This window comes from Plodia interpunctella, chromosome 11, assembly GCF_027563975.2.
Source record: "Plodia interpunctella isolate USDA-ARS_2022_Savannah chromosome 11, ilPloInte3.2, whole genome shotgun sequence".
Taxonomy (NCBI): domain Eukaryota; kingdom Metazoa; phylum Arthropoda; class Insecta; order Lepidoptera; family Pyralidae; genus Plodia; species Plodia interpunctella.
In genome coordinates, this window is record NC_071304.1 from 8,639,635 (window position 1) to 8,667,343 (window position 27,709).

A 27,709-nucleotide genomic window follows, 5' to 3' on the forward strand; every position below is an offset into this window, starting at 1 on the left:
CACCTAATACGGGAAAGAAGAAAGAACAAGAAGAGCTGCTGAAAAAAATTGAAGACCAATATACTCGTATATTTTTTTACGTAGCCTAAAAGATACTAGATCAAATGCTATGCCAAAAATGATATGCGTGCCAATGGTCTGACAACTGGGGACCGTGTGAAGTGTAAAAAAATGAAAGCGGATCGTAAAAGTATCATGAGAGCAGGATCGGCTCCGTACGAGAGAACTCCTGAACGTTTATTTCACGGACGTGATATTTTGGTCACGTGTCGAATGTAATTAGATATTTACGGCGACAATAAAAGCTTGTCTAAAATATGAAATGTTTGTAAAAACATTATGCAATAGACTTGTCTCAAACAAATGATAAGTTACATTAAAATGTGCTTTCTAGCTACATGAATATGCATGGTACATATTTTCAATCTATCAAGCCAGTATTCAGCATGAAACACAGATTACCGTCAATCCTGATAATTTATTGCTCCCGCCACGGCATTAGCCATAGACTATAGACATGAATTGGGTAGATAATAGCAAAGCACAGAGTCGTATGTTATCGAGTAGTGTTGTCTAAAAATCAATAGTTCAGATATCGATAGTTGACCTTGAAAATCTTGAATATCGATAGTGCTATAGAGAGGCTGCATCATCACCGTCTGCTACCATGTGCTGTATTGTATCAAAGAATAAAAATTAGATAGTATTGATAGTATTGATTTATTTTTTAGTACCTATCTATCTATATATGCTTTAGCTTCAACTATCGATATCGCTTATCTAACTTTTAGCATTCGATAGGCAACACTAATTGAGTATGATACAAGCTTTGGATTCGCGATTGTACACTATAATTTAGGTTACCTACGTACACTCAACAGCGTATAGAACTACGCAGTCATTGAAAATTAGTCGTTATTACTACGGCATACAATGATCTAGTAACATAATGTTTCGCTGTAGATACAATGTTTAACGCATTTCATAAATGTGAACGAAAATGCACAATATGTAGAAGAGTTGGCTGTTTACACACCAAGACAAGAACTCTAGTCAGGGACAACCTTTTCTCGTCAATAATTATTGGTATTTTTATAAAAGCTTCGCTTCTAATAGTACGACGCCTATAACTAATTAAACATTTGCAGTTAACATTTAATTGGTCGACCCATTTCTGTCGTTAATCAATTCCCCAATATGTTGCATATTGTGCAGCGTCCAGTGCTATCAACGTCCGAACATAATTTATTGCCGCCACAGATAAGAACAATTAATTGGCTGAGTATAATTAAATAGATCTATTTTAAAACTGCATTGTACTGGTTTTCAATATTTTATATTTTTTACTGTTAAAAAAAATATACGGAATACTGTTTTCAGCCAGCTACATAATACCTAACACTTACAAAAATAGTGTGTGCTTAGTGTTAAGTATTTTAATTGTAGTTGTAAGCAAATACATAAATAAAACTGAAGAGTTCTTAATTCGATTTAATTAATTTTGTTACAGGTAACTGTTGTTCATCTTTGAGTGACGATCGAGCGGAGGTAAATAATAGTACCTACCTACAATCATATAATCGAGCGAAACGCGGAGGGTTATAATATAGCAGGGTTAATGATAAATTCACGTGTTCCTCTGCGTTGTCAACATGCTTGAATTGAGGCAAAACCTGACGTCAAATGTAAAAAAAAATCTCGTTCATCTTAGTGTAGATTTGACTACATTAATGAAGACATTGCGTGTCATCGATATTGCATTATCTGTGATGTCATACAGGTCTTTCAGTATGCAGGTGATAGCTCACAGGGTAGGACAATTAAGTATGCTATGGTTTGAAGAGAGCCGCCAGTTTGGCAAGTGATGTCAGAGCTATAGACCCACTTGGACATGTTTTTTTACTTCGGCCGACTTAGCTCCGAAGCTTATGAATAGATTTGAAGGCTTGTCGTTCATTTAAAATATTTATATAATAGCTGGCAGCTGAGGTTGTTTATTTCCATAACGGCTCCTTGCTCACAGGTCACGACCTTCAACTTGTAATCTTTAGGATGACCAAACTGACTGACCTCATGGAGTGACGTCAAAGGTCCACTGCAACTCAATGGGTGTTGTACAAGTACTTTGTGTTGCTTGTTGGTATGTTGATTGTTCTTACGAGCATGAAGATTCCAATCCTGTGATTGGAATCTTCATGCTCGTAAGATAGTTATATGGTTACCTATATGGTTATTTGATGGTGATAGACCTGTGTCTATCACCATCAAATAACCATATAGGTATATTGAATTATTGAAACACAATGGAAAGCGATAAACATCACCGACACATCACTGCCATTACAACTTTGCCGCAACGTAATCGACTAGTAAATATTCCGAAGATATCCCACTTGACAATTCACCCAGCGTGCCACATGTGTTGGACAGTGTTTTCAAACATTGCTCTGCTATGGTCCGGTAATTGTTACGTTCAGCGAGTTCATGTCACGTTCAAGAACTCATCTGTTCCACTTTGTCCAGTTTTGGTCCCCACTCCTCTTTTGTCAGTCAGCGTGTCGATTGATATCTTCATAGACTTATCCTCATGGCTGAGGGTCGTGTCCACCAGTAGCTATGGCTCTCGTGACTAGGGCGATGTGATCTTGTGCCTGTTAAAGGCCTGGTGTACGCTGCGTGTAGTATAATAGAGTTTCTTCTTCTTTGCCTGGCCCTTTCCCATTTTATTCGTGTAGTATAATAGAGATAATATTTTTTTTTTATAAAACCTTGCTTACTGGTACGTTATTGTTGGCCCGGTACCGGTCCACGACCGTTAGTTTGGGAAACGCTGGTGTGGGATATTGCTTCCTATCTATATCTATCTTCGGACATATTTGGAAACTCCTAAACACGGAAACGATTCAATGCACTCCGCGTCCGGTCTATGGTATTGTCTATGCTTCTGCTGTTGCTGTATATGGCTTCCTGTCTTAAAATGAGATGATATTTTAAACCTGACGCAATGGTCTCGTGGAAATTTTAGGTATATTGCCTATTTTAGTTGAATATTGCAACAAAAGTTACAAACTTTTTATTATTAGGTAAAATAATCGAGAGACAATGTTCGAAATTTATTCGAGAAGTTGTTTCTCGTGTACGAGTTCAAGAAAAGAACTCGGAATGTATTCGCTTCGCCGAACTAATCAAATTAATTGGTCCGTGTCATCTTCAGAGCTGCCGATTCGACGATTTTTGCTTTTGATCGAATTTTTTGTTTGTTGCTTATTGGCCTTATTTTTACGTATATAAAGTTCGTTTTATCGTACAGTTTTTGTTGAAAAGTGATATAAATCGGTGTAACATTAGGATCAAATTTGTAAACGGAATCAAATTAAACATTTCCTTTTCGATTGACAGCTTTGCTTAATTTTGCGATAAATAAATTTCATACTGTGTGTATTTACGTACGTAATCTATTTTGTAATCTTTACACTATAAAAAAATGCGTTCAACAAAGAAACAATTGTAAAAAAGTATTTTCTAACAAACATTATTTTTAGAAGTAAGAAAGAAAATAACGAAAACATTGGATACCTGTTGACAAGTTTTGTTGATTCATGTGTATTTAAAAACACACTTAGACATTTGATTTTGCAAATAAAAATGAATTATGATTTCAAATCCTGTAGCTGTACACGGTCACATTAGGTTAAATATTAAGTATAATTTAATTATATTAAATAATATAACCTTAATTAGCATTAACGCACAAAATTTCAGAACAATCACGGATTTCCGGGCCACTTGGCAACCCTAGATGGGAGTGAGTTTAAATTTTTATTTAACTCCCAGTAAAATAATATTTGAACCGTCCAAGTTCGACTCTGAAATGCATCTATATTCCCGTAGAAATTCAGAGCGTCATGTTGGCGGGAAATGGACAGAAGTACTCATGTTTCATGCATGGCTACCGCGGTCGAGGCACCGACCTTCCAATAAAATATTTTGCCGCCTCTAAATTTTAAATTTAACTAGTCTACGAGGTCGCGATGCCCCAAAAAATGTTTGGATGGTGTCTAGTTTGTTTATTATTATTTGTTATTATTATACATTTGGGAATTTGGACGACGAGCTTGTCTGGCACTTTGGGAATTATGTTGAAAGGCCGGCTCGGTTGAATATTGGAGTAGAGTTGTGTTTTTGGGCCTAGATTGAATAGACTAATTTGTATAACGATCTTGTGTTGAATGTTATTTAATTTGAATTTGAGCAATAGTTTTTGCTCAAATTCAAATTAAAATCATTTATTCAGAAATTAGACCTTCACAGGCACTTTTTCTCGTCAATTTTTATATTTATAGTTATTTCTCACAAGCTACAAACTACTGGCAAAACTACTGGCTCAAAATGAAAAAAATCATGTCATATAGTCGGACCATGACACTGCCTTCCAGTCAACCATCAGAGACCATTTATATCCTAGCACCTACCAATACTTAAACATTTCATCAAAAAGCAAAAAATGTGACGTTCCATTTGTAAAGGTTATTAACTTTATTGAAAGTATTTTTGCACATGCAAAGCTACTACTAAAAAACACATGTATTTTTATATTATCTGAATAGTTTTTGAATAGCAGATTACAGAAATATATGCAACTAAATCGACATTAAACTTCAGTGAAATAGCATTGTCAAATTTAGCAACTACCTATTCATTTTAGTTGTAGCAAATCCCTGTCCATTCCATGATTCCATACATAACAGTTTCTTGCATCTAAAAGTAGCGATCGAAGCATCAACTATGTCCAAGATATCGCTGGTAGCAATCAATTACTCCCGTAGGATGTAATGCCATGTCTACACGATGTATTACCGGCAAGATGGATGACTGATTTAGGAAGTACAAGCTACAGGTAAGGGTAAGACCCAGGTAAGGGGAGACGCAGGTTCCCCCCTTGAATATGACCAGTCCATTTATTAATGTTAATGAAGGATAACATAGACTAAGAGATAAAAACCGCTACTAGGCAATAGTAGCATACCCAAAGAAATTAGGCATCAGGTTGGTGATTAAATCACAGCCGAAGGTTTATTTCTCAAACGGGCCTCGGGCTCAAGAGGTCACAGCCAAGAATGAAACGTTCGGATAAGAAATAAAGCGACGAAATTCAACCAGACACAGATTTAAAGAGGCTTTATTTGCAGCAAAAAACTTTTATATTAATTTACTATTATTGCTGCAAATAAAGTCCTTTTGCTATCACTTCAATATTGCTATCAGTTACATTGCATCCCACTGCAATTTGGTAAATGTCCTCTATACGATCCGCTAAATCAGCTTGATGTATTTTGATGTCGGAGATTTCTGATGGCTGATTAACTGATGCTTTACATCACGTTTCGGATATATTGCTATTGGTGATATTTGGAACTGAAGTTAGCTGAAAAACTTAAGTTTCTCGTCACCCCATCACAAAGTTGAGGCGAATATATCATCACTAGAACTAGGAGCTCCAAATAAATTTAACTTCTACAGTTTTAGTTTGCCAAACAAGGCTAAACATATTAAATTTTATTATCGGATTTTTTAATGTCTTCAATGACGAAACACTGTTAATGCCTTAAATTTATCTCAAGCAAATAATCGAATGTAAATTGCCTCGATCCATCTCATGCTTTGATGATAAAATTCAATTAATTTATTTTAAATTGTAAAGCAATTAAGATTAAAGCAATCTTAAAAAGAAACCATCGAAATTAACTTAATATATTACAGACATTCGATCTTCTCTGTCATCTTGTAATTATAAGAACAAAACGATTAGTTCCTGTGGCTATTGGCTCGTTCGACATATGACTAGACTAGAATAACATTTGATGAGCAATTTTGAACTCTATGCCAGGAGAAATTGAGACAAAATGAAGGTATTAAATTATTCGCGTGATTGAAGATATTCTGTCAGATTTATTTCCGCTGGCGTCATTGATATGGAGACTTATTACAGACGGGATTTCTCCAGTATTTCTGCTCAATTGATATTAAGCCTTAGGATGAGGCAGTCGTAATCTACAGTTGTATATATGATGTTATTTTCTCGTTCTCTCCGCGAAGAGTATCAGAAAGTCAGTGTCATGAATTTTTATTAGGGTTAGGTTGTGTTGAAAACGATCACCATATTATCTCATTTTATTTTCATGAATCTGGAAATTATATTTCGTTGCTCGAATTTTGTATGTACATATCTAAGAAATAGCAATATTTTTTCTATTAATTATCGTTCCTTGAATATGTCACACACTGGGCGCCAAAATTGTTACAATATTCCCGCACTACGTTACCCGGCAACAAAATTTTCAAAATTTCATACTTTAGTAAAATAATAAACATTATGTTTTACTTGTCTTTGAAGAAATCCTATTTATCATGATAAGAGTGATGATAGATCACACGTGATGCAGCATCGGTGAATGGAGCACGTGGGTAGCGGGCGCGGTCGCTCAATATCGCGGAGGCTGCGCGCTGAGCTCCCGCCCGGAACTCCCTTCGTCACGACCACTTTACTCTGACCTACCCTTCTCCCTCCTCATTCCCAAACAATGCCAAACTCGCGGTGTCACTATGAAAAATCATAGCTCTTCCTAAACTGGAAAGCTGGCGGGTTCACCAGTTTTACGAGAGCCATCACGATGCGATACTCATTGCATAGTGAGGGGCCAATATTCTTTGGATGTATATGGATATAGAAGATTTTGTTCTCCCGGTACGCTCGCTCCTAATGACGGCATTTTGATTTACGATACGCTTTTTGTGTATTTATATTAAGTGTATTGAAATGTAGTAAGAAAAGCGACGAAGTCTTCGATGCGTGAATGATGATTTTTATAACGCATGAACAACGTTCTCAGATGTTGTTAATTTTTCTTTTACATTGTCTTGCTGTCACACATTATACATATAAAGCAAATGAATTAGCCCCTTTAAGAGTCACATTCAAATAAGTTATGGCTATTCCTTTTCGCTTCTAGATAGATGACCTTACGTAATAAAATACATTGTTTGTTGTAGCAGTTACATATAAAGTTATCGTGGGTCAGTAATGGTAGATAAGATAACCTTGGCTTTCACAAACAACTAGTGCGTATGGAAATAAAAATAGAAAGCTAATTAATAAGATTATATCTTAAGTTTCATTCTTATCATGTTATACGATTTTTCTAATTTGTGTGTTCAAATTTAGACACGTATCATAATCACTGAAGGAATACTTATCAATGTATGGGCCAAAGCACTCAAATTCTAATTCGTCACCTAATAAATTTTTGTTCGTTTCTACTTATTTCATGCGTCTCGTAAATCTTGTCTAAATTCGTGTTTATTATTTGAATCGGATTTTTTAAGCTCTTTGGTTCATAATCAGTTAAAATAAGATCATATGCTAATGCGACATTCTTATTCTATGTTCAATCTTCATTCTATATTTCCACTGTGATCAGACATGAAACAAGTGAGGATATTCCTACTATAATGGCCGTAGCTGCGAACCATTTGTCTTTATTTTTAGGTCGCAATGAAGGGAAGTCAGTAGGGGACCGAACTCCCGCCAATCATATTTTGATAGAAGGCGAGCGAGTGAGTTATTGTAATCACATGACTATATTTTACAATGTCTAGGCTAGATTTTGGTGTAAATTGTTCTGAATTTTGATAAATTTTGTAGTTGCATTTGGTTATTCGTATTCCTTTTACTTGAGTGTGAACAAAAAATTTTGACTAAAAGCTTTGGCAGTGAACCAGACAATTCTGTCACATCATCAATATAATTGTAATTTATTATAATAACGGATTTATTTCGAAAATTTTAAAATAGTAGTGAAATTATATCAGCTGAATATTTTAAAGTAATCTTTAAGCTTAGTACGCTTTTTCGCTCATGGTCATCTATTTTCGTATACCACTTTTTCATTCTGTGTTTTTCTATTGTTAATAACATTCTTGAATTTCTTTAAAAATTCATACTTATTTGTTGCATTTTGCAAAAATGTTTGCACAAGTGTTACAACTATGAATGTATCAATGACTTTATTTACCTTATTTTAAGGATGGTAGAGGCCGAAGTTTTTTCAAACACATTAATTATTATTAATGTGTTTGAAAAAACTTCGGCCTCTACACAATAAATTTAAGTATTATTTATTAAAATCACAGACCTAAATTGTACTCAAATCATGCAAATATGTAAAGCCCAAGTACCTACACACGATAAAAAACAGCGTAAAAACTACCATAATTTGATAATGCAATGTTAAACATCATAAAGCATTTAGATACGGACCGATGCATATGAATCAATGGCTCGTTATTCTCAAAGACCTCGGCCTCCTATTTATCAAGCCGGAAACCTTTAAATCGAATCTGTCCAAATAAAACTTAATCTAGACAAATATTAGCGTTCAATTCGCAAATCCCCAAAATCTGTCCACGGAAACTACTACCTTATCTTCTTGGACAAAATATTCAAAATCTCTTATGACAGTGGAGCCTAGTATCAAGAAATTCTGTAAGGAATAGATGCGCTTTATGGCTCTCGTTATAAGGTCGCTACGTTTTATCTGGAGCATCGATTAAGTTGGCGGGAGATGTGGGAGATAAGTTGGTGTCCAGATAACGCGGGTCGTTGAACTCGTTCGGAACCGTTTCGAAAGGTTTTGAGCTACAAATGGATTTGGATTATTCAAACGGAATTGAATTTTGGAGCATTTAAATGTCTCTAAAGGCCTTCCATTGTTATGTCAATTTGAAAGGAATTGATCACCTTTAATTACTTGAGAACCTAGATGGAATTTGAGTCAATCTTGATTGACATTAAACAGGTCATGCTTTCTTACCATCAAAATGAAATTTGATTTGATCTGACAAATGAAACTCTAGAATAAGAACTAGTGCGTGTAGCTAGCTCAGCTTGTTAATGGAAAGGCATTGCCTTTCAAATTAAATCATGTAAAAACAACGATACACGTCACTAGTCTAACTTTAATTTCCTCCTTAGTTAAATATTAATGGATTCTAATAGTTTCATGTAAATCGACTGGCCTGCTACCCGTAGTACGTCTATTCGGAAACCAGTTTGGGATGGCCGGATTAGGTTGAGGTCACGGCACAAGGTATGTCACTGGATTACTCGATCGAGCTATCTGGTGTATTAGTGTTACATGTTTGTCTAGCTATGACCAATATATTATAAATAGCAATATATTATATTATAATCAGCACTCGGATCACAATTATAACCTGTTTTGATATACCTTTTGACTATGTACATTATGTACTTTTATATATTATTAGAAAAAAAAAAACATTGTAAGAAACAATAATGGTAAGCCGATCTGGCATGATAGGGACCAACACTGTTCAAATGAGTTTCTTTCGGCATTTCTTCTCAGCAGTGGTCGTTCCGAAATGCCAGTAGCTTGTAGCTTGTGAGAAATAACTATAAATATAAAAATTGACGAGAAAATGTGCCTGTGAAGGTCTAATTTCTGAATAAATTATTTGAATTTGCAATATTGACATTTTGTCTGAATTTATTATTGTAAAACATCATAATCAACTCAATATAGTTTTACTAGTACCGTATCACGTCTACAATAATACCAGTAGTTTGTAGCTTGTGAGAAATAACTATAAATATAAAAATTGACGAGAAAAAGTGCCTGTGAAGGCCTAATTTCTAAATAAATGATTTGAATTTTAATTTGACAATCAAGGAGAAGCAGCTGGCAGGTTTTTCATTTATTTCTCTTCCAGATTATTATGACAGCAAATGTCCATTTCAAAATGTTTATATCCGTTTTTATAAAGATTTTTCATCACATGCTATTAAATTGGTGATCGGCACCAACGCAATCATTAAAGCCTCTTTGGTCAGATTTGATGTTTTATTTATTTATCTCCAGTTAATAAAGTTTCCAGAAAACATAATCTATTTATGGTACCGGGCCGACCACGGAATATTTAAACCAGAATCTGTTTAATATTAATATATCATATTAACAAATATGTATTTTCATTTACAAATTAGTGAGTGTGCCGAACTCCGTCCTCATTTTTGGGCCCTTTATTTTCGTATAAAAGAAATATGGTTATGAAAAGAAATAATATAATGCAGGAAACCGGTCTCGTTCGGGAAGACTTAATGAAGTCCTCAACTTTTTGTCCACTGTTGCTCGAGTTTTGTTGACGAAAAATAATATTGAATACTGCGAATTCATTTGGAAGAATGAGAAAATTTATGTATTGGTAACTGGACATTCTTTGTAATGACGACATCAGTGTCATCGATAAAACTTAAACGAATGTGACATCAAAAAGTATCTGATCGAAAGAATTCATCAATTTGCTCAGTTGAAAAATATCGTTCGAAAATTACGTATGTAATCGAAATGATATAGACGTTAGCATCTATTCAATGTATTAATAAATCATGTAAGATTGAAGTGTCTTCAGTCATTTCTATAAGCGTCAAAACTATACCTCTACAGTTTGAGATTTTAGAAAATTCTGCATTTAGCATTTAAGCAAATTTACAGTCGTGGTGTTGATAAATATAAATCATATTATACTGTACAATACTGCAGTTACTGAAATAAATTTGAACTAAGAAATCAAAACAATGAATTGTGAGTAAGGCATGGAAAGCTAAGAAAGGGAATACTATGAGAAAAGTGGAAAATCGTAAAAGCAGGCACACAAAAGGCAAACCGAAGCGCAGAAACAAAACCTCGTCACCTACAAACAGGGGCAACCAACGAACCAACCCACACCCACAATATGACACGCGACTTGCTAAACATTAACTCAAGCCATGCCAGATGAATTTCACCCTTATAATAAACCCTTCAAAGTCCTTTGAAAATGTCTCACTGAACTTTGACTCCTAGGAAATGTTGTCCTTCCTAAAAATCAATCATAACGCTTCTATTATAAGGTATGTTTTCGCATACATGATGATTTTTTTGCTGAGACTCCCAAGAATCACACGTGCAGTTTTGTCGAAGCCATGTATGCCTCGAGTGAACACCCCAACGTTACCAGCGTTTTCTTTGAAATGTTTCCAACACGCGTTACTTTTTGCGAGGGGTCTTTATCACCCTTTTCATATTACAATATATTATCTACTCCTTATTAGGTTGACAGTTTTATAGCACTCATATGTTTTCTTATTGGTTAAGTTACAAAATGGCACTTGTCAATATTTCCTCTTGATTCTAAACTAATTTCAGTTTATGGACCTCAAGCCATTGCAAATAAGAAATCATAATTTTTCTAACAGTTAATTGATTAGCTACTTCACAAATCAAACGTCATTGACATTGCATGATCTGTCTTGCGATTTGAATTATTCATATGAATGTATATCAACCAAGGAAATTCAATCCGTTTGTATATAGAAACTTTACCTACACAATTTAACAATTGATAATTTTCTCGTACTTAAAAAATCGTTTAATTGCTGCTCTTTGATGAATATCTTGCGGTTTCTGGCGACACTTGCAAGACTCCTCAACATTTTTTAAAATACCTATTTATTATGATAACGTCTCATATCTTAGCATTGGTCTGTCAAATCAACCAGAACTAAATTTTATTTATAATGCTCTAATACGAAAAGGTTACTTTGAAGAAAGCGCCAGCAAAGATAATACTTTGTTCAATCACGCACTCTACATTATGCATTTTACTATTATAAAATGCAAGTTTCACAACTCATTCGGTCAATGCTAACTAAATGTTAAGCTATAAAATGATTGAATACTATAAAAGCTTGATGAGGTTGGAATATAAAATGAAATAAATCCTATTTTATACACCACATTTATATATTTCGAAGAAATTACTAATACTGAAACAATCTATACTATTATTATAAAGAAGTAAGCGTTTGTGAGTTTGTATGTTTGAGGCGGATAATCTCCGAAACTACCGAACCGATTTCAAAAATTTTTACACCATTAGAGAGGTACATTATTATATTAGATTGCTATAGGCTATATTTTATTTTAAAATTCCAACGGGAGCGAAGCCCCGGGCAACATCTATATTTAATGAAACAATACAGGTCAACATATATTCTGAAGGTAAAGCTGCTAAAACTCATCTCAACCCTGTAGGGTACACGTTATTAAAATGGAACACGGACACAATATGCTGTATTGTTGACATGTATACGGTACATAAGCTACTATATATTCTGGCTATTGTGCTACAACAATAATATTTGGGCGCCATTGTTACACTACTGTTTAACTAATTTATAGAATCTGTCTTGTACGTCTGGAGAGTTGAGGAGAGGACAACACAATTAAATCAACGCAGTCAGAATGATAACTTTTATCCATACAATTCTGTAACGGATTTCGACAATAAGAAAAATTTGAATCGAAGATCAAACAAAAGAAGTGACACAAAATTCATTACTTTTATTATAATTTCAAATGATTCATTGTGCGATTTGCTACACGATGTATTTAAAAATACTCGTAGCAGGAAACGCAACTATACCTACATTAAAAGAAACGAATGTGCCAGTGACGTTAGATATAGTACGCTCTACTATGAAATTGATTAAAACGGGAGTCGCCGACCGCACGCAACACGCAATGGGGGTATTACAGGCTGCCTTTTTGTTTTCAGTGGTAGACCCTTTTGAAATCACTTTAAAATTACCATAATACATTGCATTTTATTCGTTTTCCGGTAAAGGTCTACGAATTACTGATTTTACTTAGCTCTTTGGATGTCGTACTAGGTGACTAAGGGGCACATATCTTTGGCAACAATGGCATTCTCAAAGACAGTTTGGATCAGATAAGTGGCCGGTTTTAAAAGCCATCTTCAAAATAGTTGATTCATTTTTTATATCGCCCGGGCTTCATTGCATCACAGCTCCGAATGCAACCGGGAATACACGAGTATGAAAGAGAGGATAATTTATAAACAGTAAAAACTCAACTACTGTTTTAAATAAAAATCACAACATCTTTTCCAACTCAGTGAAGCAAACTTGTAATTCCGAGTTGTCCTATAAAGTCCTTTGTTCGCATTCCTATGTCTCTAATTAAGCTCTCTCGTTTGTGGAAGTGTCAAAAAGGTGGGAAATAGGCGCAGACATGTTAATTAGACTTCACAACAAGCTTTTGCTAATTGTGAAGACGTTATTCGGTGGATGGATCTCATGCTGGATTGCGCTAATTTTGTCTTTTCCTTATATTTCTTCACAGGGATAATGTTTTAGTTAAAAATTAAGTATCTCATTAGAATTTCGTTCTAATCATTGTCGCCGAAATTATTTATCTGTGCACATTTAGATCAAATAGAAATACAATTAATATCTTCAAAGTGATAAGTAATCACTTATAAGACAGTTATGGATATGATAATAACTTGGCACTAGAACTATCATCACATGCTCATGTTTTGTTTTTGCTGGGTATTCAAAAATAAAGAGATTTTGATTTTTGTTGACTGTGTTCTAATGTACAACGTCAAATGCTGTAAACATTTTTATATACCTATTTCAGTCAGCCCACTGCTGAGCATAAGCCTCTTTTCGCGTACGCCTGATGGCAAAGAGGCTGAAATGATGATGATTTCAGTCAGCAATTCGTGTAGTTGTAGTGTCGATCCAATCTTATTCGCCAGCTGCCGGTTCCTCGATCGGTCACGCTGATGCATCTACAATAGAACGCTTTTTGCCGCCAACCGGGTCGATTTCACGGCATACTGAATGTTCCGCTTCGTTTTGGGGAAACAAAAGTTGCTCTGAAAAAACCAAAAGCGGTGACATGGAAAATATAGTTCAACCCAACATAGACATTGAAAGTCATATTTGTTTCGCTTTCGCGAGTAATTCACACGGGCGAGGCTGGGACCGGGACTCTATAAATAATCCGAAATCAAAGATATATTATACTAAATATCTCTACACGTGACATACACTTTAAAGGCGATACTCTCATGTACATTTAAGGCACCACCCCAGTCACGTTGTACCTTTAGTTTACATACAATGATACCCGACCACACAACATCAAATAGTTCTAATTACATAATGCACGCCAGCTCTGATGGCTTTATGTCGGTAAATGTATTGGGTTCCAGTAATTGATGTTTATTTAAACTCTGCAGCTGATTTATGTCTTTGATAACGATTTACATCAACTTTGTTAGATTACTATATGAGATCATTTTAAATTCTGTTCGTTCACTATAAATAAATTGATTATATATGGAAGCTAGATAGCTTCCATATATAATCAATTAGATAGCTTCCATATATAACCGTAGACCGTTTGCTCCTTTTGATAATTAATATTTAAAAAGTCATAAGAAGCATGAGTTTTTGCATTGTTGACGCTTTTTAGGGACTTGTGGTTAATTTAGTAATATAGTGGCTTATCCTTTTGTTAGGCAACTAATAAATGTGCACGTATGTATATTACTATTTCTTTACTGTTACTACCTCTACTGTTGATTTCATTTAATCATCATCAATTTTGCCGTGGATGTTGGTTGGATTGGATTATTTGTTTCATGAATACTAAGGATTACTTGTACTGTCGGATTGTCGACAAATGTTTCGCGTTGTATCAATTAATATTTATTTAAACGGTCCAGCCTGATTTATTTCTTTGATGCAACAATTTATTCTCGTTCGGATCCCGATCCCGATAAGATTAAAGTCATGATTGATGCGATGGCTACAGATTTATGTTGACAAAAATATCATTGGTCCACTCCTGTTTTGTGTAACAAATATCCGAACTTTAAAAATAGAAGATATCTTGAAATATCCCAGCTTTAAAAATAGAAGATCATAAAAAATGGATGAATACTCTAAATATACAGTATACCATTATAATATGAATAAAATATCGCGACGAATTGAGAACCTTCTGTTTTTTTTTTAAGTCTGTTAAAAATAGATTTCGATAGACTGAGGATGAGATTATTAGATATAATGGCCCTAATTTATCTTTTTCAGTGTCATTCAACGTTGCCAGATAATTTCTTGGGCAATGCGGGATTATTTTGTCATATACGGACGTAATAGAAAAAAAGCGCAAATTGATATAGTTCAATAGGTTTTTCCATAAAAACACAATAGCTAAGTTTTATTGAAAATTTAAATTAGCTAATTTATAGATTTACCATTTTTGCAAAAGTATGTTTTTTTGCTTCTGATTGCAAATCCAAAAAAGCGGAACGGAGCTGTCTCGCGCGGGACATAAATTCTAGAGTCTGAAATCGGGACTAAGCAACGCTGGTGTCATTGTGTGAAATCCAACACATTGCCTTTTCATAGTTATGTAATAAGTCTAACGATGTCCAATTGTCAGACAGTGGGTCGTACCTATTTGCAATCAATATGGTATCGATGGCCGGCGGCGCCGCTGTATCGCGTGTATCCGTGACTAAGCAAGTTTGATTTGTAATGGATTTATCTCCATCGACTTTTCCTAATCCATCAAGTTTATTTGATCAGGCTATCATTGTTTTGTTTCGTTTCTAAAATAACTCAGGATTAGCAGCTGGTTATCCTGCTCTCAAAAGTAGTACCAAATTATTAATCCTTGAACTTGATGATAGTAGAATAAGATTGTTCAGCTTGTGTATTGTGTTTGTTTGTATTGTCAACACATGCAGATATTAATATTCATTTTATGTCTTTGTTACAGGTTGGTTTACATTATTTCGTGGTCCTGTACGGTGAGAAGTATACCGTAGCTTTCCTATAACAAATGAAGCATTATTGATTTCACGAGGAAGTGGCGTTTTGCCAAGTAGAAGTGTGGCAGAACTCAGGTCTACTGTCGCAGGTGCTAAGTTTCACGTTTCGTGAAATAACTTTTGTGTGGTTTCGTCACAAGTCAGAAGGTATGAACATTTTAAAAATTCTGTATTATGATAGAAAATAATACATGTAAATAGTATATAATGAATGAACTCCTCCTGCGAGTTTTCAGTCGAAATTTATACTCCCGAGTTGATGGAGCTTAAACTATATGGGATATTGTTTCCTGCCGATGACGTCAAAAGGAGGTATGATTGGTATGATGTGTTTTGGTATGTCCAAATATTGATGTGATTCTTTCACTGTCTGATACTTCAAAGGCGTTAAAATGTTGGCCGGTAGCCTGTAGTACAAATAATGTATGGGTTGTGAGTGTCGTGGTGGCACTGTCATCCGTAGTACCTACGTCGTGATCCACGTACGGTTTCCGATCCGGATCGGACCTGGCAAGGCCGGTTCGTTGACCTCTCCGGAAATGGCGGCCACGTGCTCAGCTGGTGCGCGATATAAGTTCCGTTATTTATTATTGTCTTTTTTTCGCAAAACAGAATCGCGCGGTCCTTGAATTATTTTTCTGATTTAATATTAAGATGGACAAACAAATTTCTCGTAGATTCAGTGGGCGATGAAGGTACTTCAAAGGTAAAGATGCTTAGATAACTATTACCTATATCTAATCTGTGCAGAGACTGACCGTTCCAATTACGTACCATTCAAAACGACCCGTATGTATGTGTTTGTATGATTTAGTCACTCAATATGTTCTGTATTCTTCCTGAACGATCTCTAAGCATTCTGAGTGGGTAATTCAGGAACTTCTACTGTTTAATATCTTTGTGTATCATATACCTATTAGGCGAACAATAATAAATTCCGTCCGTCCGTTATCATAATTTTTTATACTGTCCCAACTAAAGCTAGTTAGCAAATATTTTAGCAATGCCATAGTTCTGTCTATGACCTTGGACTACAAATTTTTTGACCTTGAACATGACCGCAGTTAGCGAAACCAGCGACGCGAACAGCTATATGAGTCATCTCATAACATTAAACAGTTTCCCAGTCTACGGTAAATTTAGGCGGGTTGAAATAGGAATTGAAACAGCTGGGTAATTGCGCCTGTTGGACAGTTGGACATTTTGCGATGTGTACATTTTGCGCGAATTATTACCTCCAGGTGCTGGCACAACTTGTTTGGCAGATCCGATAGTGCCGTATAAGATTTTCTTTCCCATGCATGACGCTTGTTTTTATTGGCTGACTAGCTTTTGCCCAAAGCTTCGCCTGCGTTTATTTCGTACGTCGACGATAATAAGTTATGTGAGAACATAACTTATTATTGTCGAAATCTAGGGTTAAACGTAACTTATTATTGTCAACGTATCGCGATGAACCTATGGGTAACGCTAAACAACTGTGAAAACCCGTATCAAATTCTATCCAGGAGTTTTTCCTTATATTCTGATTATAGTGACTCAATGTTCTTTTTATAAAGGTCATGTTTCCCTTTTGATGAGAAATTTGTTCGGATTTATTCATAATTAATTTGTTATTTTATGGAATCCAAGAGCGGCTTGCTACAAGTGTATGCAGCCGATATAATAATTATCGTGTTTAAACTATTAACAAAAACGTTAACACAACAATTACATACGAAATTTATGGTTATTGTTTTAATCAGAAACATACAGACACGGAATTACAATTGGATACAACATTAATTTTGGAAATTACATAAATAACCACCCACAATTGCTGGCGGGGTGGCCAATGTGACCCGCGGTGAACTTTCACCGAGATACAATATATTATACCTCCCAAATATACAATACTTACAAAATAGGTGTATACGACGGTATCGATGTTTTATTAAACAACAAGCATTTGCCCACGACTTCGCCCGCGTGATTTCCCTTCTTCATAGTCGTATTCCTCATCGCTGAGGGTCGTGGTTATTACGGGCAATGAAACACACAACAACTTTCTTGGCATTATTAATGGAGTGGTTTGCCATTGCCTTCTCCATTTCACACACAAGTTAATATGAATCAACCAGTGTGCAGGTTTCCTCACGATGTTTTCCTTCACCGGAAGCAAGTGGTGGTCGATGAAAACTACTATACATGAGTCAGATTGGTATACAAACTCATGTGGCACGAGTAGGATTCGAACCTGGGACCTTTCGATCCACAGGCGGGCGTCTTAACCATTATACCACCACTGTTTCATTTGATTTCCCTAGGGAGCAGTTATTTTTCTGGGATGAAAAGTACCACCTATCCTGTGTCCTTCTCCGTACTTCAATGTACCTATGCAAAATTTCAAGAAGATTGGTTGAGTAGATAGAGCGTGAAGAGGTAACAAACAAACTTACTTTCGCATTTATATGTATATTAGTTAAGATTAGGGTTTTTTTGTGAGGTCTACCAAATCGATACATAAGACATGCACGCACACAGTGATCGTGTTGAGAGCCGCTGCGGAATATGCCTCACTTGCTTGAGTGTCCGTCGAGCCCGAAATTTAAGAATTGTTTATCCAACTTTGGGAGACTATCAGAAAGGCACAAATAATGCGGTAGCCGTGGCAAACTTTTATTTCCAAAATACTTTAAACTTCGTATATCGCATTTAGAATCGAATTAAGACTCGGAAGATTAAAATTTTTAAAACATTTTTATGAGAGATTCGGTTTTAATGTTACGTGTGTTACATTCCACATTGTGAGCACCACCCTCAAGCATGAGGAATACGTACACTTATGGCTATAAAAGAAAGAGGTTTTATAGTAACTTCCACCGAAAATAACGTCAACAAAAACAATGAAGCAAAAAAAAAAATCATGCAAAGTTAAAAAATTTGAATATTCGAGCTTTTGCTTTAGAAACGCTGAACTCAAGTGAATTAAATGAGCATAAAAACACGATAAAATCACTAGAATCTGAACTTGAATGCGCGCACAATGAAATAGAAAAACTTAATTTGGAAAATTTGGAATTAAAAAAAAAACTATCCGAACGTGACTTAAAAATTAAAGAACTTACGCATATTTGCTCGTCCAGCGCCTACAAAGAGAGCTTATCATTAAGAAAGAAAGCGCTTAGTTCTATAAAAAAAGAAATTGAATTTCTGTAGCAATCACGAAACACCAGTTAATAAAGGAAGAAGCCTAAATGTAACCAGCACACCATTCTTACAGACGGGGACCCAAAATACATTAAATCAAGAAACACAAACAAACCACAGTGTAATAGAAGTACCAAAATTGACAAATTCTTCTTCTTCTCCAGTCAAAAATCATGATATACATCAAAAAAATAGAATTTGGATATTTGGAGGCCAACAAGTGTCTGGAATAGGAGTCTTACTGTCTGATATGCGAGAACTTACAAAATATGAACAGTACACTGTTTCCTGTCTTTCGAAACCATATGCTGCTTCTTCAGAAATATTGAAAGGATGCACCAACATTATGCAAATGAAGAAAGGGGACAAAATAGTAATTTCAATAGGAGAAAATGACACGAATCCTTTACAAACAGTTTGTGAATTGTATAACACACTTAAATTAATAACTGATTATGATGTATTAATTTTAAGCATAATTGAAAATAGATTTTTGAATGTTAATTTGATAAACAACGAAATCAAACTGGTATGTGAACAATTTTCTAACTGTAAGTTTTTAGATTTAAGAAATAAAAAAGTTTTTTATACACAGCCTGCTTTTCAAAGTATGATATGTCAAAGGATTAATTTTATGATAGATTGTATGGATTATGATTATAAATTTCTAAACTTTAATAAAAAAAAGACAAAATCTAATATGTTTAGTGCTAGTGAAAATTCTACTTGTATTGACAATTCTTCTAAATGCCGAAAAGGAACCATACCATATTATTTTAAACGTGTAGATAAAAAAAAATGTTTTAGTAATCAGTGCTTAGATACCTCAGCAAATAAACCAGACATGATATACAAAAAAGGCACTATACCGTTTTATTTTGCAAAAACTTTTAAGGAAAAAAATAGATCACAATCCATAGATTCAAAAAATTCTGACAATGACACAGCATCCAAGCAGTTTTTTCTTTAGACTTTTGCACCAAAATATTGCGGGAATAATATCAAAAAAAGATATATTTACGTTGGCACTTTATGAACTTGGTAAATCAGATAAATTGCCAGATATAATTTGTCTTACTGAGTCTTTTGTGAAGTCAGGATGTGAAGATAACGTCATTATAAATGGCTATACACTTGGAGCATCCTTCTCCAGGATAGAAAAGGAAAGGGGGGGGGTTTGCTTACTAATTTCAAATGATCTAGATTTCAGAAAAATTAGAGAATTTGATAAATTAGCTCAAAAAAACACATTTGAATGTTGTGCCATTGAAGTTTTGAATTTTAATATTATTATTATTGGTTTGTATCGTATACCAGTCACAAAAAACCTAAGTACCTTTTTTGATAAACTTGAATTAATGCTATTCACAATAACAAAAAAGTTTAGTAAAAAAAAATTATTATATTAGGTGACATAAATATTAATACTTTAAAGGACACAATTTACTCACAACGTCTAAAAGATGTTGTGAAAAATAATAATTTAATTTTACATATTGACCAACCCACGCGGCAGACATCATGTATTGATCATATTATAAGCAATATAAAAAAAGCGAAGGGTAGTACTATCCCTTTATGTTTATCAGATCATAATACAGCTCAAATGTTAACTATACCACTAAAAAACAAAAACATTGAGGATAAATGTAATTTCTTAATAAAAAGAGATTATAGTCTAGAAAACATAATTAAATTTCGAGGCTACCTTAAAAGCATTTCCTGGAATAACGTTTTTGATGAAGATGATTTTAATAGGGCATTCAGTGAGTTCCATGATCTATTTTGTCTATTATATAAGTTATGCTTTCCTGAAATTAAAATTAAAATAAATAAAAACACAGGCATAAATTGGATATCAAAGGGTTTACGTCAAAGTTGTAAGACAAATAGAAAATTAAGATATAATTACTATAAGAATAAGTCTGACCATAATAAAATTAAATATAATAAATACTCCAAATTGTTAAAAAAATGTCTCGTATTTGCTAGAAAAAATACAAATAATAAAATTTTGTCTAGGAGTAACAATGTATGTAAAACGTCCTGGAATATTATAAAAAACGAAACGTCGCAGCCTACTAAACAGCAAAACATTAAAATGATATCCCACTTAAACAAAACTTATAGTGATCCTACTGACATTGCAAATATTTTTAATAACCATTTTATTGACATTGCAGATAAATCAAATATTGACCTAAAAAAACCAAAAGACATGATAGGACTCCAAAATTCGATTTATTTAAAATCTTTTGAAGTGGATGAAATAAAATCTATAATTCTCTCACTAAATAACACCAAAGCAGTGGGCTATGACGGCATATCAACACTAGTTCTTAAATGCTGTTGTGAGGAAATAGGTTCTATTTTGACTTATCTAGTAGGCATGTCATTTGAGCAGGGTTGTTTTCCTGAATCACTTAAGACTTCTCTAGTAAAGCCATTGTTTAAAAAAGGTGACAAGAATATTTTAAATAATTATTGTCCAATAGTTCTGCCATATATAGATTTTTGAAAAATGTATGCACCTGCGTCTTATTAATTTCTTTGAAAAGTATAAAATAATTAAATCTGAACAGCATGGTTTTCAAAAAAACAAGTCGACTATAGGAGCTGTTTTTGAATTAGTAAGTGATGCCATTTATAATATTGACATACAAATGAAAACGACTGTATTCTTTTTTGATATGTCAAAGGCTTTTGACATGGTCCCACATGATTTATTACTTTACAAATTAGAAAAATATGGTATTAGGGGAAACACTTTAAATTGGTTACAATCGTATTTGACCAATAGACAACAATGTGTTGAAATAGAATACACAAATGATGAAAAAGTAAAGCAGCAATGTAGATCATATTATCGAACGAATACATTTGGGGTACCTCAAGGAAGTGTCTTAGGTCCTCTTCTTTTAATCATTTTTATTAATGACCTTCCAGGTATAATAAAACATAAAATTATTCTCTTTGCTGATGACATTTCATTGATAATTAAAGGTAATGAAAAGACATCGGCAGAACATGAATATGAAGTAAACATGGCCGTAAAAGAGGTTATAAAATGGCTGAGTAAAAATAATCTTTCTGTTAATTTAAATAAAACAAACTATATGCATTTCAATAAAGGTTTGAATAGAAATAAAGAAATAAATATAGAGTATGACGGACAACTTTTGAATCAGGCTAATATAGTGACATTTTTAGGTATAACTATTGACGAAAATTTTAATTGGAAAACACATATTAACAACATCTGCTGCAAACTAAATAAGTATGTATATGTTTTATTCAGATTGCGAAAAATAGCTTCTCTGGAATCTACTCTTTTTGCATACTATGGTTATGTTGAATCGGTGCTTAGATACGGTGTTATTGTTTGGGGAAACAGTGCTGACATCAATAAAGCCTTTCTTGCACAAAAAAAATGTATTAGAGCCATTGCAGGAGTGGCTCCATATATATCTTGTAAACTTCTTTTTCAAAAATTTAAAATACTTCCACTGCCATGCATATATATTTTAGAGATAGTGAAATTTGTTAAACTGAATTTGTCACTTTTTCAGAAGGCATCTGACATATATCCCCGTAACACAAGACGTGGAGATAGATTAGTACACGGTCACGTACCGCGGACAAAAATGTATTTTAATAATTGTTACGGAATGTGTATAAAGATTTATAATAAGTTACCTGAAGCAATAAAATGTTTGCCATTCCGAAGGTTCAAAAAAGCAGTTCACGAACTTTTACTGAAGGAATGTTATTATAGTGTTAAGGAGTTCCTATAGGACAACTGTACAAAATATTATTATCTAATTGTGACAATGTATAATCTTAATCTATTAATTTATGTTTGACTTTGTGTAATGCTATTTCCTACGCCTCAGATGGCAAAGTATGTTTGACACTAAATTTCATTGACCACCTCTATGTACGCATATTTTTAAGGAATAAATGAATTTTGAATTGAATTTGAATTTTTGAATTTGAATTTGAAAATTTAAAAATTAAGTAACAAAAGCAGAAATTCAAACCACTAGGCATAAATCGGTAGGATAGGTTCAGTTTCTTAAATTAATTGCATTTTCATAGAAGACAAAAATATATTTTCTCCGCTCGATTCCAGATTTTTTTCATCTCATTATTATTTTCAAAAATAAGTTAAAAAGCATGTGTGAGATGTATAACAAATCAATTTAGTAAAAAATATAGCTTTAATTTTTTTCCACTTGTTTGAATGCTGTCTTCAAAACAGCTCAATTTAAATAATCATATAGTTCTTATGAATGCATATCAGAGCACAACATGTGTGCATATAATTTCGTTTGCTTATTTTTTAAGCGACAGATAATATGACTCTGTATGTAATTATTTTGCCGACCAAAGGTCTGAGAGCGCAATAAAGTTTGTGCGTGTCTTGCATAATGGTTACTCTGACACTGCACTGTGGTCGTAAATCGCAAGGAAACAAAGAAGTTGGCTTGTTGTTGTAGTAATTTTACATTCGTGTAGTTACGGTCAGAGGCTATACCCTGATGAGAATCAAATTCTCGAATTCTCAGTTTAAATAGTATCAAAAAAAGAAAGAAAAATTCGTTTGTTTTGTTCAAATTTCTTCTTTTTTTTTACGCTTTACGTGTCTGTATATCCAAGACCAAACGGTTGGACGGATTTTGATTATTTTTGATCTATTTTTTTTAACAGTGTGTTATTAGCTATGTTATTTTTTATTTCTTATTGTTTTGTATAAAGCATAAAAAAAGAGTTCTAACGCCTTAGCCTAATGCTATTATGCAAATTAACGTGTTTTTTTTTCTAATACATCAGATTGCATAAATATAAAAGATACATCTAAATTGGTTAATGCTTTTATAAGTTTCTGCAATAAACCCAATACAATTACATGACACTCCTTGTTTGGTAGGTCTTGTAATAAAAACAAACGAATGACGCTGTCATTAAGATGTCTCCATGTACAGGAATACCACCCTTCCTTATAAAGCTACAGGATATTAATATAATCGTTTATTGTTTAACGTCAAACAGTTTTACTGTTACGATGTTTATTTTCCCGCCATTTCGGTACGCCATATTCTTGGCCTGAGCTGTTTTGGTTGGCCATATCCATAATCAAAGTATATGATTATCTTTTGATCTTTATATTCAAGTTTTAAAAGCTTCCTTTTCATTTGAAACGGTCTAATAAACCTACGTTTAGTTGCGTTTACTAAATATGAAAATTGTTTATAAATGAAAAGAAAAAAATATTCGGTCTTGAATACGCAAAACTCGATAATATCGAGTTTTGCGTAATCTAAAAACATATTATGTTTTTAGATTTTTTATTTTTTTTTCTTCACGAATCTTTGTTTATTTCCTCCAAATCACTATGTTTATTTGGTAAATGACCTGCAGAGGTTGTGCCTGCCAGAAATAACAATATGAGTTTATCGACTCCGGCGCCATTAAAATTAAATTGACATTAGCCGCATGGAATCGATATAGAGTTATTTTTGTTGAATACAATTTTAAATGGATCTCAGTGGGCACACTGTGCCTATGGTTATATTATATCCATGCCTAAGAACAGTACGAAAATTATTATTCTGTGGCACGAGTGTTTCAAGTGAATGAAAAAGAAAAGATTGATTCAGGGCTGGCAACGGGCGTCGTGACAGCCCTGGTGTTGCAGGCGGATAGGCTGTGACCACTACCATCGGATGGACCGCATGCCTTTGTTTGATCAGTAGTGTAAAAAAGAATATTCTGTTCACGCTGCAGTTTGCAAATTCACACAATAATAGCGCTGTAGACTTTGTACAAAAGTATCTTCATTTGCATAGCCTGTCCCGTTTCGCTATCAGATCGGCATCACAACAATAGGTTTACTCTGTGTGACCTCGACGACCGAAACTGGCACAAAACTATTTGTCTCTTCTTTGATGAATGGGCTGTACTGTGTTCGCTGGCCTCAATATATTTGAAAAATGTATTTTCAATTCGATGTGGTTATTTAAATGTACAGTCAACATCACTACCTATCCAAATCAATTGTGAAATCGCCTCTTATTATCGCGGCATATATCTAAGCTGGGTAACTTGAAAACAGTCGATTGCACAGCAAACGGCTCATGAAAACTTGAATTAATGATGAATTACTTGAAATGAATTGTGGTAACTTCATGTATTGTTGACCGTACAAGCTAAGTAACAAGACACATTAGAAACACGCGATCGCCATTGCAGCTGGCGTTACAACGTTATAAACCTCTTTGATAATGCCGACATAGCATTGCATCGGAATGAATGTGAGAAGTACTGCGATGATGTCAAACTTGGCACCAGTTTGTCTTGGAGTTCTCCTTCAGTTCTTGATGTAAGTTGTCCTACTAATCTTATTCTTTATTGCACTTGAAAAAGCTGTCTTCTTCTTTTTACTATAGTGCACTAGTGTCAATTTAATTCTAGTCGCCTAATGGCATTTGACATGACTTACCTGTCGACATCTAGTGGCAAGTGGAAGGTTTCCGAATGATTGTTTTCTTTGCCGAAAGCAAGTAGTGGGTCTAATAATGATAAAGTGAAAGTACTACTATGCAGTAAAAAACAGATGTTTATATATAAGGTAGATTTATCTAATAATGGGATTTCTTCCAGTCTTGTAATATATGGCATTCTGGGAAATGTTTCAGTAATAATGTCCCCACTATTGGGGCACGGGTCTTCCTTCCGAAGGCACAATGTATTACATTTAATTCCACCAATGTTTTAGACACGAATAACCAATTTAACTATGAACAGGTGATTACTACATAGGTGTTAGTTTAGTCATGATTTGGCACCTCGACATTGGCGTGTGAACTTACAACGTTACAACGCAAACATGGGTGCGCTCTTGACCAAACGGGATTGTGTGTGCACTGGCTAATGTGCTGAGTTGGTTAAAGCTGTTAAGGTAACATTTACGGAAGTTTGTTTAATATATTTTTAGTTCAATTTATTTTTTATTTCTATTTGAAATATTCCCACGCAAAAGCTTCCTAAGAATTTATTTCTGGAGCGTGGCGTAAGAATGTACAAAATGCAAAAATTTGAGCATTTAAACCCCGACGAGAAGAAGGAAATATAAGTGTAACGTGTGTGGTATGGTGGAGTAAAACCGCTTTTGATATTTTTTATTTTGTTTTAAAGATTGACCAGTTTATCGACCATTAATCGACCAGTGTTGCTGTGCTGTGCTTGGAAAATGTATTCAGCCGTTTAGTTTTTATTTACTTATTGTAGAGTTAAAGTGGCCGACTGTAGCGTTCTTTCTTTCATTTTGCTCTTTACCAACTTCGTACGAGCGACGGTAAAATTCGCGACGTGACAGCAATATCCGAATCTGTCGAAAACCTATTCCGAATTTGAAATTCAAAAGTTATATTCAAACCACGGCTAGCACAACAAAACGAACCGTTGCTACTGGCTGAAAAATTGCAGAGAAAGGGTCAAGCGAAAGAAATTCAAAATGTTCGTGTTCTTTTCAGTTTAAAAAGAAAAGACAAGGCTTAAAGTGCTTTGAAAACAAAACTTTGAAGTTAAATCGTCGAGGACGCTGCAGCTCAAGTTTTTGAGATTTCACAGGTGAAAATGAGGATTTGGGAAAGTTTACCAACTAAACTGGAAGCGAGAAACTTTGTGCCACACACACAAGTGCGAGGGCTCTGCTCAGTATGGAATGGAACACATTAATGTACTTAATTTATTTTATTAATTTTAGATTAATGTAAAGCATTTACTTTCTTAACTTTTTTTATCTGTTATATTAAATACTTTTGTCTTATTTTTGTTTTTCCTTGTCGTTTGACTTGGTGATTATGCAAAATTTTTACAATTTGTGCGTTATGACGAATTTCCCCCGATTATATTGCATAGCCAGTGAAACATGAGCGATTACGTTTTAACAACCACATTATAAAATATGTCTTTGCAAATAAATAATATTCGGTCGTTTGAGTCATATTTTTATGTTTGCTTTTTTTAATCTGTCCTTGGTCTTATTGCACAGATTTCTGGGCATTGTCCTTTGTTTATGTACTTTATGGTGTCAACTCCCTCTTGGATTAGTCATGGTGAACTCGTTTATGTTATGGTTCTTTTTATTGCTCGTACAATGCGACATTGGAATGTTTTCCAGTGAAACTGAGACGAGTACGTGTCCGCGGAATTGTTAAAGTTGAAAATTGAGAATACATATTTTTTTATGCGTAAAACGAGTACTTTCTACTTTACATCAGCTTGTAGTATTAAAGGATTTAAATATATGTATCTTGTAAAGAAGAAAAATCATATCTAATAATTATAAGAAAACTTGTCTTTGTACGTACAGTCTACTACTCAAATTCATTGCAAACTTGCCGCTATTACCGCGCCATAGACGTTCGATGCAGGGTAACTTGATGTGCTGTTGACTGTACTACTTTATTTTGGCGTGCTTTATATTTTTTGAATAGATCAGTTATTTCAAAGACAATGTTATTAATTTCCTATTTAGGATTTCAATTAAACGTATCTGATGTTCTATTATTGTGCAATATTGGCACACACAAACCTAAATAAAAATACTTGACTGTAACTTGATTACCCTTTCATGAGCCACGTGGCTCTACAAGACTTCACAAGAGACTATTGTGAAGAACTAGTAGTAATGGGATCGTAGTCATAAGCGTTTGGCGTTTTATGTTGTTGGAATCCGAGTAAT

The 27,709-nt window shown here is 34.2% G+C and overlaps 1 protein-coding gene and 1 long non-coding RNA gene across 4 annotated transcripts in view; both read left to right on the forward strand.

The window, feature by feature from the left end:
• The window catches only part of LOC128673717 (protein tweety-like), a 72,182-nt gene that overhangs the window by 10,189 nt on the left and 34,284 nt on the right, over window positions 1-27,709 (forward strand). The gene's annotated exons all lie outside the window — the stretch shown is intronic.
• On the forward strand, window positions 24,438-27,688 carry LOC135309810 (uncharacterized). The gene is made up of 3 exons (XR_010370030.1): window positions 24,438-25,342; window positions 25,768-25,921; window positions 26,496-27,688. It is a non-coding gene; the product is annotated as an uncharacterized LOC135309810 (long non-coding RNA).